This window comes from Suncus etruscus, chromosome X, assembly GCF_024139225.1.
Source record: "Suncus etruscus isolate mSunEtr1 chromosome X, mSunEtr1.pri.cur, whole genome shotgun sequence".
Taxonomy (NCBI): domain Eukaryota; kingdom Metazoa; phylum Chordata; class Mammalia; order Eulipotyphla; family Soricidae; genus Suncus; species Suncus etruscus.
Genome location: NC_064868.1, coordinates 131,948,314 through 131,965,971, shown reverse-complemented (window position 1 = coordinate 131,965,971; position 17,658 = coordinate 131,948,314). Strand labels below are relative to the sequence as shown.

Here is a 17,658-nt window from a genome sequence, read left to right as displayed (position 1 = left end):
AATAGCGCCCAGGATACAAGAGCCCCCCAGTGAGTGGGAGAAATTCACCTAATACCCATCAGATAAGGGGCTAATCTCCAAAATATACAAGGCACTGACAGAAATTTACAAGAAAAAAAATCTAATCCCATCAAAAATGGAGAGAAGAAATGGACAGACACTTTGACAAAGAAGAATTACATATGGCCAAAAGACACATGAAAAATGCTCCACGTCACTAATCATCAGGGAGATTCAAATCAAAACAACTATGAGGTACCACCTCATACCCCAGAGATTGGCACACATCACAAAGAATGAGAATAAGCAGTGTTGGAGGGGATGTGGAGAGAAAGGAACTCTTATCCACTGCTGGTGGGAATGCCATCTAGTTCAACCTTTATGGAAAGCAATATGGAGATTCCTCCCAAAACTGGAAATCGAGCTCCCATATGATCCAGCTATATCACTCCTAGGAATGTACCCTAGGAACACAAAAATACAATACAAAAATCCCTTCCTTACACCTATATTCATTGCAGCACTATTTACCATAGCAAGACTCTGGAAACAGCCGAGATACCCTTCAACAGATGAATGGCTATAGAAACTGTGGTACATATACACAATGGAATATTATGCAGCTGTCAGGAGAGATGAAGTCATGAAATTTTCCTATACATGGATGATCATGGAATCTATTATGCTGAGTGAAATAAGTCAGAGAGAGAGAAAGACGTAGAATGGTCTCACTCATCTATGGGTTTTAAGGAAAATGAAAGACATTCTTGCAATAATAATTTTCAGACACAAAAGAGAAAAGAGCTGGAAGTTACAGCTCACCTCATGAAGCTCACCGCAAACAGGGGTGAGTTTAGTTAGAGAAATAACTATGTTTTGAACTATCCTAATAATGAGAATGTACGTGGGAAATAGAAAGACTGTCTAGAGTACAGGCGGGGGTTGGGTGGGGAGGAGGGAGATTTGGGATATTGGTGATGGGAATGTTGCACTGGTGATGGGTGGTGTTCTCTACATAACTGAAACCCAAATACAATCATGTATGTAATGAAGTTGGTTAAATGAAAAAAAAAAAGAAATTGAACATAAAAAATTATTCCAAGCACATGAGAAATATTTGTATGTATTAATTTATGAATATTTATGTATAATGGTCTAGATTTTAAATTACTAATATTAATACTAATAAATAAAAGCATTAATACTAAAAAAAAGAAATTGCCCCTGGCTTGGGGGGATGGGGAACCGTGGTCCTTCCTTGGCTAGCGCTTGCAAGGCACACCTTACCTCTAGCGCCACCTCACCAGCTCCTATTAATCAATTTTTAATCCATTTCATGTTCTGAGATTCTTTGTAAAAAATCGTCATCCATTGATATGGGAATCTGTACATGGGTATTCAATTCTTACCCAATGATCAGATAGCCTATGTTATTTTATTTTAGTACCATGCTGTTTTGATCACTAAAGCTGTGAGTAATGAGATACCTTACAGTTTCTTATTTTGGGAAAACATTTCTTTTAAAGTTACTCAATAAAGTTGAAAGCACTAAAATTATTGATCATCTGACTACATAAAAATAAAATATTTATACTTTAACCAGAGTTATTAAGAAACAATTCTATAAGAGACTTCTGGGAGAATACCACCCCCTGGAGAACATAGTTGTAAAATAAAGAATAATAAGGATTTTTATCTAAGTCTGAAGCTGTATTCATATCTAATATAAAAAATCTGCAAATCAGATAATAGGTAAAGAAATAGAACAGAAAAATTCACAGAAGGTTCCTGAAAGGACAATAAATTCATGCATATGTGGTCATTTCATTGGAGATCAATAATTTGCAGATTTAAAACAAGAAAATATTTTTATACATATTATACTGGCAAAAACTAGAAATATAATACAAAATCATGGCAAAAATGTTAAAGAGATCTTTGAAATCCTGCCCACTGAAAGTTAATGATATACCCAATATCACAGTATTTATGCTGGATATGAAATATACATCAATTATACTTAAAATATTAATTCAGATTAATATCAGAAGCCTCTCCTGGGAGTTTCTTGGAAATATAAATGTTTAGACTCAACTCCAAATCTACTAAAAGAATAACTGCTAATGATAGAGTCGATAACCCATGTTTTAACAAGCCTACCAAATAATTGTGCTGTACACTAATAATTGAGAATCATTGTAGTAGAGAAATGTTGTCCTCAGTTTTTAACAGAGATTATAGTAAGAAATACATTTTACATCCTGGCTCACAGATTCCATACACACATACACAGAAGTAATACAAAAGCTTAAGTAAATACTGATTTGGGTCAGGATGCTAAGTCAGAGGCAGCAAGATTCACTGGGCTCATTTCCTGGCACAACCAAGAAAAAAAAAGAAACAATAATTACTTTTATACTATGAAATGTAATTTCATTAAAAATTCTGGTTCTGACCTATTAATTACAAATTGAGGGGCTTGGGATATATACTGTGGGTAGGATGCTTGCCTTGCACATATTCAGATTCACTTCCTGACATGGTGCCCCATGTTCACCATGAGTGAATCCAGAATGCAGAGCTAGGAGTAAGCTCAGAGCACTGCTGGATGTCATCAAAAAACCAAACCAAACCCAACAAAACCCAAGATAATTGCAGTAAAACAAAGTCCTAGAGAAACTCATGTATATATGCAAAGTGAGCTATATATAGTAAAGTACACTGCAGAATAATTTTTAATAGCAAATAAAAAATTTCAGGAGAATAGATAAGTGAATTATAGTACATTTCTATAATTGAATACTTTATAGTTGCTTATAACAAAAATTAACTTGAAAAATATTTATATTGGTTTGCTGCCAGCAGCGTGAGCTTCGGCCATCATTTTACAACAGCTCCACTCGCGCCAGATACAGGGCTCCGTGAGCACGCGTCGCCCACAGCCCCGGCTCCTCTGATAGGATTCCTCGGCCACAGCCGGACAGGGAGATCTCTGGAAACATGGCTACAGAACATGTTAATGGAAATGGTACTGAAGAGCCCATGGATACTACTTCCGCAGTTATCCATTCAGAAAATTTTCAGACATTTCTTGATGCTGGTTTACCACAGAAAGTTGCTGAAAAACTAGATGAAATTTACGTCACAGGGCTGGTTGCATAGTGATTTAGACGAAAGAGCTATAGAAACTTTAAAAGAATTGAGGACGGCGCACTGGCAGTTCTTCAGCAATTCAAAGACAGTGATCTCTCTCATGTTCAGAAAAAAAGTCCCTTTTTATGTGGAGTCATGAAGACTTATAGGCAGAGAGAAAAACAGGGGATCAAAGTAGCAGATTCTAGCAAAGGACCAGATGAGGCAAAAATTAAGGCACTCTTGGAAAGAACAGGCTACACACTTGATGTGACTACTGGACAGAGGAAGTATGGGGGACCACCTCCAGATTCCGTTTATTCAGGTCAGCACCCTTCTGTTGGCACTGAGATATTTGTGGGAAAGATCCCAAGAGATCTATTTGAGGATGAACTTGTTCCATTGTTTGAAAAAGCTGGACCTATATGGGATCTTCGTTTAATGATGGATTCACTTACTGGTCTCAATAGAGGCTATGCGTTTGTCACTTTTTGTACAAAAGAAGCAGTTCAAGAGGCTGTTAAGTTGTATAACAATCATGAAATTCATTCTGGAAAACACATTGGTGTTTGCATCTCAGTTGCCAACAATAGACTTTGTGGGCTCTATTTCTAAGAGTAAAACCAAGGAACAGATTCTTGAAGAATTTAGCAAAATAACAGAGGATCTTACAGACGTCATTTTATACCACCAACCAGATGACAAGAAAAAAAAAACACAGAGGTTTTTGTTTCCCTGAATATGAAGATCATAAAACAGCTGCCCAGGCAAGGTGTAGATTAATGAGTGGTAAAGTCAAGGTCTGGAGAAATGTTGGAGCTGTTGAATGGGCTGATCCTATAGAAGATCCTGATCCTGAGGTTATGGCAAAGGTAAAAGTGTTGTTTGTACGTAACCTTGCCAATACTGCAACAGAAGAGATTTTAGAAAAGGCTTTTAGTCAGTTTGGAAAACTGGAGCGAGTGAAGAAATTAAAAGATTATGCTTTCGTTCATTTTGATGAGCGAGATGGTGCTGTCAAGGCTATGGAAGAAATGAATGGGAAAGATTTAGAGGGAGAAAATATTGAAATTGTTTTTGCTAAGCCACCAGATCAAAAAAGGAAAGAAAGAAAAGCTCAGAGGCAAGCTGCAAAGAATCAAATGTATGATGATTACTACTATTATGGTCCACCTCATATGCCTCCTCTAACAAGAGGTCGAGGGCATAGAGGTAGAGGTGGTTATGGATATCCTCCAGATTATTATGGCTATGAAGATTATTATGATTATTTGGCTATGATTACCATAACTCTCGTGGTGGATATGAAGATCCATACTATGGTTCTGAAGATTTTCAAGTTGGAGCTAGAGGAAGGGTTTGTTAGAGGAGCAAGGGGTGCTGCTCCATCCAGAGGTCGCGGGGCTACTCCACCCCGTGGTAGAGCTGGTTATTCACAGAGAGGAGGTCCTGGATCAGCAAGAGGCATTCGTGGTGTGAGAGGAGGTGCCCAACAACAAAGAGGCTGTGGGCAGGGAAAAGGGGTCGAGGCAGGTCCTGACCTGTTACAATGAAGACTGACTCGCTATGTGAGATTACACCAGAAGCTTGCAGTGGAGTAATGGTAAGGAAATCAAGTAACCTTAAATATCTTGGCTGTATAGGAGCATATTCTATTGCAGAAGACCTTCCACTGAAGATCATGAAATCAAATACAGGACACTGAACTAATACTTGGACTTTGATATGAATTTCTTTAACAATTTTCTCTGCAGTGCAAGTTATTAAGCTATTCTATTTTCCAAATGTGTTCCAACAGAAATCCTTCATAATCTTTAGCATGGTATCTTAATAAAGAATAAAGTTATCTTTAAAACATTTGCTCTAAGTAGATTTTCCCCCTGGTTTCTTAAATTAAGGATCCCAGCAGTGGTTTTCTGAAATATTCTCTTGAATTTGTTCATTTAAATTTTATTGCAGTGGCATAGATGAATGCCACTGTTGGTATCCATTAATTTTATTTCTGCTCACCAAGGTTAATCATGATTGTCTATATCTTTTTATAGTAATCACTTTTGAATTGTGTTCAGATATGCAGTTTCAGGTGTAATCATCAGAGTTGGTTAGTCAGGCTGTCCAGATAGAGGTTCTTTTCAGAACCTTTTTTAAAGGGTTGGTTAACTACCTCCGTAGCAGAGGATTGAACTATACCCTGTCTGTACTGTACATAGAAAATCTTTGTAGATAAAAGCAAGGCTTGTTAAATGATATGAGGGTAAGATTTTAATATACCAAATGTAACATTCTTAGTTGCCTTTAGTTTCAGAGGCTTGTAAGACTTCCTCATGACCATCATAACAGGCATTGCTTTTGTCATATTTTGTGGCTGAAAAAGCAGCCTTGCTTCTTCAGATATTGTAGTTATTTGGATGTATAATAGTTTAGCAAGATGTTACTTTTGTAAGATATCAGATGTTCAAAAAAGTGCATCCAAACTTGTACTAAATACTGCAGTGTCCCTTTATAAAAAAAGTCAGACTAAAACTGACAATTGTACAGCGAAGCCTGACATTTGGATATTTTGAAGTTTTTCATAAATTATAGAAATTAGTATCTGGCTGTAGTTTAGCTTTTTAGGTAAAAGGTGTGTTTCATTAGTGCATTTCTTAATGCTGTTCACTACAAAAATGTGAATCAGCTTTCCATTTCTTATGCAGGTCATGATAACTTGTAGAATAGAGAACAATCATTTGTGCTGTTTTTAATTTTCTAAAGCACCTTGATGACAGTGAGTGTTCAGTGGTGAAGCATCCTCTATTGAATCACCCTCAAAAATTTTTTTTGCCAAGTCCTATTGATAGCTTAAAGTCAAAAGTGGAATTATAGTTTAATTTGGACTTGGTGTAAAGGAATCCCTTTTCCCTTTCCCCAAAGGGATACTGCAGTTAATATCATACCCAGTAGGCACCACAATGAAGATCAGAGCTTATTATACTTAATTAAGGTTTTATACATACCAGTTCCCCCAGTAAATGCAAATTTAATGAGAAATTAGACATGTCATATGTTCAAAATGCTCATGGCAAACAATCATTTTGCATTCCTGCAAATAAAATTGTTTTATATTGTAAGCTGGAGGTGAGTGTAACTTATTTTTGTAATAAAGTTTTTATTTTTTATGTGTCCTTAATATAAATGTGTGTTAGTATAGAAATATTCTGGTTTAAAAACTTAGAATTGCACACATTTCAGTATGTTTATTTGTACTTACATAATTATAGAATAGTGGTTGCCAATAGTCTGTATGTTTCACATTAATTGATTTTTTTTGATATCTTAATAAACCATTTTAGTATGTTGTAAAAAAAGAAAAATATTTATATTTAGTAAAAAAGACTATAGAAAATAACTATAGAAGGAAATATAGAATATACTACCTTTTTAAACAAAATTACAGCTATAAGTAACATATATAAATATGAGCTGCATTAAAATAACATTACATATAATTATACTGACATGTATATTAAAATATAAACATACATGGGAATGATAAATAACAAAATGTGTATAGTAGTTTCCTCTGGAAAGAAGAAAGTGGAATAAGGTTGGTGAGGGTATATGAAAATATTTGATTCTTTTTAAGGAATGGTTCGCTTTAAATTAATCCAGTGGTCCTCAAACTATGGCCTGAGGGCCACATATTGTATTTGTTTCTGTTTTGTTTCTTCATTGCAAAATAAGATATATGCAGTGTGCATAAGAATTCGTTCATAAGTTTTGTTTTTACTATAGTCAGACCCTCCAATGGTCTGAGGGACAGTGAACTGGCCCCCTGTTTAAAAAGTTTGAGGACCCCTGAATCATAGAAACTATTAAGAATTTTAAGAGGGCTGGCAGAATTGAAAAGTATTTTCTATTGCATTCTTTATTAGTAATATTTAGTAATTAATTACAAAATCAAGTTACCCTTGAGCCATGTATTATAAATGCAGCCACTCAAAGAAAACTTTTTTTCTGGATGTCTGTGACTGTGAGGGGTACACCCAGCTTTGCTCAGGGCTTATTCCTGGCTTTGAATTCAGGGATCACTCCTGGTAGAGTTCAAGGGAGCATGTGAAGTGCCAGGTTTCAAAACCAAGCCAAACAACAGGCAAGACAAAGATCCCACTTGCTCCAGTCCCTCAAAGAAAATATTATTAAATATATTTTATCTACAATGCTCCTTTAAAAATAATTCATAAAGGGCCAGAGAAATAGCATGGAGGAAGGGCGTTTGCCTTTCATGCAGAAGGTCATTGGTTCAAATCCCGGCATCCCATATGGTCCCTTGTGCCTGCCAAGAGCGATTTCTGAGCATGGAGCCAGGAGTAACCCCTGAGCACTGCCGGGTGTGACCCAAAAACCAAACCAAACCAAACCAAACAAAAAATAATAATTCATAAAAATCAAGAAGCTAACATTATTTTCTTTAAGATTTTGTATTTTAAATAATACACAACCAAACGTATGCTCTAGTGGCTTGTGCTGTCTCTTTGGGTGATTTGATGATAAAGTTTTCATTCTGGTTGCAACATATACTATGATTGTGGGGGAAATGACCTAATTAATAAAATAAGAGTCATTTACAACCATACTTAGCTATTTGGTCAATTTTTCCAGACTTACGGGTACTATGCTCTCACTGTGTTTAGCTTCTAGTAATTTAAGTCATATTTTATATTGGGATTGTAGAAGGTTTGATCCCTGGCTCCCCATAGGGTTTCTAAGTTCTGTCAGAAGAGAAACTTGAACACCAGGAATAAATCCTGAACACAGCCTGCTGTGGCCCCAAAACAAAATATATTTCATATGAAATCTAGGCACAACATTAAAAATAGAAAAATGTTATAATAATAAACAATATCACTAGGCAACTTTTGACAAATTCCAGATATACCATAGCTACCATATATGATGATTCTATGAATAAACAAAAAAGAAAAGAATTCATGAGGACAGAGCAGTAGCACAGAAGTATGGCATTTGCCTTGCACATGGCCGACCCGTAATAGACCCAAGTTTGATTTCTGGCATTCCATATAGTCCCCTGAGTCTTCCAGGAGCTATTTCTGAATGTATAGCCAGAAGTAACCCCTGAGCACTGCCCAGTGTGCCCCCCCTCCCAAAAAAAGAAGAAAATAATTCATTACTAGCCTAGGAAATTAGAAGTAAATTTTCTTTAATTCAGGGTTTCTAATTCCATGCATTAGTTTATCATCAAGGCTAACTTAGGACATGAGAAAACAATAACAACAACAACAAACATTTCAGAGAATCCCAATGGCAATGGCTTGTGGGCTATGGGTAGAGTTTAGACTAAGAAAAGCACAAGGTAAGAAACTGTAAGTGTTGCCTGTGCCTGTTTTTCCACTGTCCTGTCTCCTGAGCCTCTTAGGAGTGGGCCGAAAAGGGCCCAGAAAAATAGCTGTGCCAGAGGCTCATCCAAGGGCCGGAACACCAAGGAACTGTGTCCAACCATGAAAACCAGCTATCCGCAGTATTCTGCAGAAAGGAAAGTCCCCTGTTTGTGACGTCAGGCTGGGAATATCTATGCCCGCTCAGTGGTTCCTGACTGTGAGAAACTGTAAGTGTTGCCTGTGCGTGTTTTTCCACTATCCTGTCTCCTGAACCTCTTGGGAGTGGGCCGAAAAGGGCCCAGAAAAATAGCTGTGCCAGAGGCTCATACAAGGGCCGGAACACCAAGGAACTGTGTCCAACCATGAAAACTGGCTATCCGCAGTATTCTGCGGAAAGAAAAGTCCACTGTTTGTGACGTCAGCCTGGGAATATCTACGCCCGCTCAGTGGTTCCTGACTGTGAGAAACTGTAAGTGTTGCCTGTGCGTGTTTTTCCACTATGTTGTCTGCTCCACTTCGCGGCCGCGCACTATTTCTAACCAATGAACCCCACCACAACACACAGAAAACAAATCACACTACAATTGTGACAATGGGGGAACCTCGCAGGCAAACACCATACACAGAGAATGAAGATGATAGCATGGATGACCTAAAAAATTCCAACCATCTGATTAACCTCTCGGATAAGGAGTTTAGAATAGAAATAAGAAAGATGTTTGTATAACTCAAAGAAAGCATTGATCGATCTGAAGAGAACACAAAGACAAAAATCAGAAAACTCCAAACTGAAATAACAGATCTGGAAAACATGGTAGCTCAACTGAAAACCTCAGCGGATGGCCTTGCCAGCAGGGTAACAGCAGCTGAGGACAGAATTGGTGTGCTGGAAGATAAGATGCAGAAAAACTCACACAGCAGAAGAAATTGGAAAAGAACCTTAAGACAAACAATCAGGCAATGGAAAAAGTACTCAAGGAATGTGAACAGATGAAAATAGAAGTCTTTGATAAACAACATAAGAATCATTGGAGTCCCAGAGGCCCAGGTAGGAGATCTCCAGGAAGAATCAACTGTCAAAGATATTATCAAAGAGATAGTCCCAGAGTTAAAGACTACATGCAATCAAATCCTGCATGCCCGAAGAGTACCAGCTAAAAGAGACCCAAAGGAAAACACTCCAAGACACATCCTCGTTACAATGACAAATCCCACAGATAGAGACAGAATACTGAAAGCAGCAAGATCAAAAAGGGAAATTACATTCAAAGGAGCATCCCTAAGAATTACAGCAGACATGTCACAAGAAACTCTCAAGGCCAGAAGACTGGCCAGAAGACTGGATATTGTGACAACAAGACTGAATGAGATGGCTGCCTCAACCAAGAATACTGCACCCAACCTAACTCACATTCAGGATTGAAGGAAAGATACATAGTTTCATGGATAAACAACAGCTCAGAAACTTCACAGATGAAAGACCAGCCTTAAAGGAAAAACTGAAAGGTCTACTTTAAGAAGAGAGACCAACAAAAACAGCAATCTTATCTACAAAGATGACATTAAATCCCATGACAAACATCTCCCTCAATGTCAATGGACTAAATTCACCAACTAAAAGACACAGAGTGGCAAACTGGGTCAAAAAGATGAATCCAACCTTCTGCCGCCTACAAGAAACACATCTGAATTGTCAGAACAAATGTAGAATCAAAATCAAAGGCTGGAGAAAAATCATCCATGCAAATAACACCCTTAAAAAAGCTGCGGTGGTCATATTAATATTTGATGACACCAACTTTATACTCAGAAAAGTTGTAAGGGATAAAGATGCACACTATGTACTAATCAAGGGATATGTGCAACAGGAAGAAATCAGACTATTAAACATATATGCACCCAATGAGAGACCAGCATATTATCTAATACAATTACTGACAAATCTGAAAGAAGACATCAATAATAACACAATAATTGTCGGAGACCTCAACACAGCCCTGTCAACACTTGATAGGTCAACCAAACTGAAACCCAACAAAAACATACTGGCCCTGAAAAGAGTAATGGAAGAAAGAGGACTAGTAGATATGTATAGGACACTCTACCTCCAAAAACCTGGATACACATTCTTCTCCAAAGTACACGGGTCATTCTCCAGGATAGACTACATACTGACACATAAAACATACCTCCATAAAATCAAGAGGATAGAAATCTTGCAGGCTACCTTTGCTGACCACAAGGCTCTGAAATTAGATGTGAACTACAAAGGCACACAGAAGAAAAACTTTAACAATTGGAAATTAAACAGCCGGCTACTGAACATCCAGTGGGTCTGAGATGAAATCAAAGAGGAAATCAAAACTTTCCTGGAAACAAATGATAATGAAGACACAAACTGCCAGAATCTATGGGTCACAGCAAAAGCAGTCCTCAGAGGAATATTTATAGCTTTGCAAGCACACATCAGGAAGGAAGGGGCCTAACTGAATAGCTTAGTGACACAGCTCATAGAATTAGAGAGTGCTCAACAAAAGGACCCAAAAATAGGGGGACAGAAGGAAATAACAAAGCTGAGAGTAGAAATCAACTAAGTGGAAACCCAAAAAACAATCCGAAAGATCAAAACAGAAGTTGGTTCTTTGAAAAAATAAACAAGATTGATAGACCATTGGCAAAACTCACAAAGAAAGAGAGAAACTTGATAACCCGTATTAATAATAAAAAGGGGGAGAACACGACAGATATTGCAGAGATCCAAAGGGTAATCAGAGACTACTTTGAGAAACTTTATGCCACTAAACATGAGAACCTAGAAGACATGGATAAATTCTTGGACACTTATAACCTTCCACAGTTAAATAAGGAGGATGTAGCATATCTAAACACCCCCATCACTATTGAGGAAATTGAAACTGTAATCAAACATCTGGGCCAGGCCCAGATGGATTTACTAATGAATTCTTTCAAACCTTTCAAGAGGAACTTCTACCAATTCTAGCCAGGCTCTTCCATAAAATTGAAAAAACGGGAACACTCCCAAACAGCTTTTATGAAGTCAACATCACCTCGATACCAAAACCAGACAGAGATGCTGCCAAAAAAAAATTACAGACCAATATCAATGATGAATGCAGATGCAAAGATCTTCAACAAAATCCTGGCAAATAGGATCCAATCCATCATCAAGAAGATCATACACTACGACCAAGTAGGTATCATCCTAGGAATGCAAGGATGGTTTAATATCCGTAAGTCTATCAACATCATATACAACATCAACAAGAAAAATAAAAAACACATGATCATATCAATAGACGCAGAGAAAGCATTTGATAAGGCCCAACACCCATTCTTGATCAAAACTCTCAGCAAGATGGGAATGAAAGGAACCTTTCTCAAACTAGGTAAAGCCATCTACTACAAGCCAATGGCGAATATTATCCTCAATGGAGAAAAACTGAAAGCCTTTCCTCTAAATTCTGGTACAAGACAAGGCTGTCCGCTCTCACCACTCCTCTTCAACATAGTACTGGAAGTGCTTGCTATAGTGATCAGGCAAGAAAAAGTTATCAAGGGCAAAGAAGTGGATCAAATACTTCAGAAATTCATCTGGAACAATAAACAATCTCGAATAGCTAAAGCACTCCTTGGGAAAAGGAATATGGGAGGCATTACTTTCCCCAATTTTAAGATGTATTACAAAGCAATAGTTATAAAAACAGCATGGTATTGGAATGAAGACAGACCCTCAGATCAGTGGAATAGGCTTGGGTACTCAGAGAAGGTTCCTCAGACATATAACCACCTAGTTTTTGATAAAGGAGCAAGAAATCCAAAATGGAGCAAGGAAAGCCTCTTCAACAAGTGGTGTTGGCACAACTGGTTAGCCACTTGCAAAAAAGTGAATTCAGACCACCAGCTAACACCATGTACAAAGGTAAAATCCAAATGGATTAAAGACCTTGATATCAAAACTGAAACTATAAGGTATATAGAACAACATGTAGGTGAAACACTCTAGGACATTGAGACTAAAGGCATCTTTAAGGAGGAGACAGCACTTTCCAAACAAGTGAAAGCAGAGATAAACAGATGGGACTATATTCAGCTGAGAAGCTTCTGCATCTCAAAGGAAATAGTGCCCAGAATACAAAGGCCACCTACTGAGTGGGAGAAATTATTCACCCAATACTCATCAGATAAAGGGCTAATATCCAAAATTTACAAGGTACTGACAGAACTATTCAAGAAAAAAACAACTAACCCCATCAAAAAATGGGGAGAAGAAATGAACAGACACTTTGAAAAAGAAGAAAGGCAAATGGCCAAAAGGCACATGAAAAGATGCTCAACATCACTAATCGTCAGGGAGATACAAATCAAAACTATGAGGTACCACCTCACACCACTGAGATTGGCACACATCACAAAAAAGGAAAACAAGCAGTGCTGGCAGGGATGTGGAGAGAAAGGAACTCTTTCACTGCTGGTGGGAATGCCGTCTAGTATAACCTTTATGGAAAGCGATATGGAGATTCCTTCACAAACTGGCAATTGAGCTTCCATACGATCCAGCTATACCAGTCCTAGGAATATACCCGAGGAACACAAAAATACAATACAAAAATCCCTTCCTTACTCCTATATTCATTGCAGCGCTATTTACAATAGCCAGACTCTGGAAACAACCAAGATGCCCTTCAACAGATGAGTGGCTGAAGAAACTGTGGTACAAATACACAATGGAATACTATGTAGCCATCAGGAGAGATGAAGTCATGAAATTTTCCTATACATGGATGTACATGAAATCTATTATGCTGAGTGAAGTAATTCAGAGTGAGAGAGAAAGATGCAGAATGGTTTCACTCATCTATGGGCTTTAAGAAAGATGAAAGACATTTTTAACAGTATCTCTCAGACAAGAGAGATGAGGGCTGGTAGGTGTAGCTCATGACATGAAGCTCATCACATAGAGTGATGAGTGCAGTTGGAGAGATGACTACACTGAAAACTATCATAACAATGTGAATGAATGAAGGAAGTAGAAAGCCTGTCTCGAGTACAGGTGTAGGGGGGTGGGGAGGAGGGAGATCTGGGAAATTGGTGGTGAGAATGTTGCACTGATGAAGAGGGATGTTCTTTACATGACTGTAATCATACAACTATAATCATGTTTGTAATCACGGTGTTTAAATAAAGATAATTATAAAAAAAGTTATCAAGGGAATCCAGATAGGAAAGGAAGAAGTCAAGCTCTCACTGTTTGCAGATGACATGATACTCTACTTAGAAAACCCTAAAGACTCTACCAAAAACTTCTAGAAACAATAGACTCATATAGCAAGGTGGCAGGCTACAAAATTAACACATAGAAATCAATGGCCTTTTTATACACCAATATTGATAGGGAAGAGATGGACGTCAAGAAGGCAATCCCATTCACATTAGAGCCACACAAACTCAAATATCTTGGAGTCAACTTGACCAAATACATGAAGGACCTATACAAAGAAAACTATAAAGCACTACTCCAAGAACTAAGAGAGGACACATGGAAATGGAAACACGTACCCTGCTCATGGATTGGCAGAATTAACATCATTAAAATGGCAATACTCCCCAAAGCATTGTACAGATTTAATGCAATTCCTCTAAAGATACCCATGACATTCTTCAAAGAAGTGGATCAAACACTTGTGAAGTTCATCTGGAACAATAAACACCCTCGAATAGCTAAAGCACTCCTTGGGAAAAGGAATATGGGAGGCATTACTTTCCCCAATTTTAAGCTGTACTACAAAGCAATAGTTATCAAAACAGCATGGTATTGGAATAAAGACAGACCCTCAGATCAGAGGAATAGGCTTGAGTTCTCAGACAATGTTCCCCAGACATACAATCACCTAATCTTTGACAAAGAAACAAGAAATCCTAATGGAGCAGGGAAAACCTGTTCAACAAGTGGTGCTGACAGAACTGGTTAGCCACTCGTAAAAAACCAAACATAGACCCACAGTTAACATCTTGTACGAAGGTAAAATCCAAATGGATTAAAGACCTAGATATCGACCTGATACCATAAGGTATATAGAACAACACATAGGTAAAACACTCCATGACATTGAGACTAAAGGCATCTTCAAGGAGGAAACTGCACTCTCCAAACAAGTGGAAGCAGAGATAAACAGATGGGAATATATTAAGCTGAGAAGCTTCTGCACCTCAAAAGAAATAGTGCCCAGGATACAAGAGCCACCCACCATGTGGAAGAAACTATTCACCCAATACCCATCATATAAGGGGCTAATATCCAAAATATACAGGGCACTCATAGAACTTTACAAGAAAAAAACATCTAATCCCATCAAAAAATGGGGAGAAGAAATGAACAGACATTTTGATAAAAAAGAAATACAAATGGCCAAAAGGCACATGAAAAAATTCTCCTCATCACTGATCATCAGGGAGATGCAAATCAAAAGAACGATGAGATACCATCTCACACCACATCACAAAGAATGAGAACAATCAGTGCTGGCGGGGATGTGGAGAGAAAGGAACTCTTATCCACTGGTGGTAGGAATGACATCTAGTCCAACCTTTATGGAAAGCGATATGGAGATTCCTCCAAAAACTGGAAATTGAGCTCCATTTCAACCCAGCTATTTCACTCCTAGGAATATACCCTAGGAACACAAGAAAACAATACGAAAACCCCTTCCTCACACCTATATTTATTGCAGCACTATTCACAATAGCCAGGCTCTGAAAACAACCAAGATGCTCTTCAACAGACGAATGGCTAAAGAAACTGGTACATATACACAACGGAATATTATGCGACCATCAGGAGAGATGAAGTCATGAAATTTTCCTACACATGGATGTACATGGAGTCTATCATGTAGAGTGAAATAAGTCAAGAGGGAGAGAGAGATGCAGAATAGTCTCACTCATCTATGGGGTTTAAGAAAAATAAAAGTCATTTTTGCAACAATCCTTAGAGACAATTTGAGGAGGGCTGGAACTTTCAGCTCACTTCATGAAGCTCACCACAAAGAGTGGTGAGTGCAGTTATAGAAATAACTACACTGAGAACTACCATAACCATGTGAATGAATGAGGGAACTGGAAAGCCTGTCTAGAGTACAGGTGGGGGTGGGGTGGGATGGAGGGAGATTTGGGACATTGGTGGTGGGAATGTTGCACTGGTGAAGGGGGGTGTTCTTTACATGACTTAAACCTAATCACAATCATATTTGTAATCAAGATGTTTAAATAAAGAAAAAAAAGAAAAAAGAAATGAAAACTATGGAAAGTTCTTAAATAATTAAAAACTCATATTCATAAAAAAAAAGAAAAGCACAAGATTGAATTGAGTTGAGGCATGTGAGACCAGCAGCAGTAGCTGGGAACTGTGAATGTAGCTTGGGCTAAGTAAAGTACCATATGGAATTGAACTCAAGTATGTGAATCTAATGGCAGTGGCTTGTGGGCTCAAACCAGTTTGACTGAATTGAGGTGTGTGAGACCAGCAGCACTGGCTGGGGGCTGTGGCCAGAGTTTGGAATAAAAAAAGCATCATTTGGAATTGAATGCAGGTACATGAGTCCAGGAGTAGCAGCTTGAAGGGTTGTTGGTAGGTAGAAATGGACTAAAATATTGCTAATTTGAATTGATGTGAGGTGTGTTAGCCCAGCCAAGAGTGTAGCTGCACTGCTTTGCTCCATTGCAATGCATTTCTTCTCATCATGGAGCCCCACCATAACACATAAAATGCAATACCACATTAAAGGTCACAATTGGAAAAGAACACAGAACCTATCACACCTTGTGACTGAAGATGCTAACTCTGAAGACCCTATCAACATCAGCCACCTACATAACCTTTCTGATCAAGACTTTAGAGAGGAAGTGTTGTGTACGTTCAAAGGAACCATGGAATAGACAATCCATAAGACTCAAGAGGATATGAGAATAGAAATGAGAATAATTCGAACAGGAATATCAGGGCTAGAAACATGGTAGGTGAAATGAAAACCTCACTGGAAAGTTTTACCAGTAGAGTAAGAGCTGCAAAAGAAAGAATTACAGAACTAAAATGTGAATTGAGTAACATGTATTATAGAAGAGGTTAGAAAAAAGATGGAAAAAATCCTAAAAATAATTGAGCAGGTGACAATAGATCTCTGGATAAATTAAAAAATAACAAAAGAATCATTAGAGTGCCAGAAATCCAGAAATAAACCCTTCCTCCACAAAGAGTCAATAGTCAAGGATATCATTGCTAAGAAGTTTCCAGAGCATCAGAATACATGCACCTGGATACCTAAAGAGTATCAGCTAAAAGAGACCCAAATAGAAGCACCTCTAAGCAAATCTTACTCAAATTAATAAAAGCACAGATATGGATAGAATACTAAAAGCAGCAAGACCAAAATGGGAAATTACAAAGAAGCATCCTAAAGATTTACAAGCAATGCACAAGGCCTGAAGTGAGGTATAGTGAGGATTAGTGAAATAAACTCAATAAAACAATCACCTTACCAACTACTTCACCTAGTCAGACTTTCATTCTGGTTTGAAGGAAGAATGAAGGGGGTGTTCTTTACATGACTGAAACCCAACAACAATCATATTTGTAAACAAGGTGTTTGAATAAAGATATTAATAAAAAAGGATGCACAACTTAATGGATAAACACAGCTCAGGAACTTTAGACACAAAACCATTCTTTAAATAAAGAATAGAAGGGTATACATTAAAACAAGACAGACCCAACAAACACACTGAATTCTACAAAAGATGAAACAAAAGATCAATCATAACAATAATCTCCTTCAATGCCACTGGACTAAATGCATCAGTTAAGAGATACACAGTGTCAAAATGGAACAGAAAATTGAATCCAACATTTTTTTGTCTGCAAGAAACATTTGAATAGTCAGAGCAAACACAGAATCAAAGTCAAAGGACTTCAAGCAATCAAGTCCCTTAAAGGCTGTAGCTGCAATACTAATAATACCAGAAGACACAGACTTCAGGTTTCAAAAATATATAAGAAACAGAGATGCTCATTCTTAATAATAAATGGGTGTATACATCAAGAAGAAATCACACCCCTAAACATATATGCACCCAA

General features: G+C 37.7%; 1 pseudogene; it reads left to right on the top strand.

Annotated features, from left to right (window-relative positions):
- Nucleotides 1-2,855: 2,855 nt before the first annotated feature.
- LOC125999511 (heterogeneous nuclear ribonucleoprotein Q-like) lies at nt 2,856-4,814 on the top strand (annotated as a pseudogene).
- Nucleotides 4,815-17,658: the final 12,844 nt, after the last annotated feature.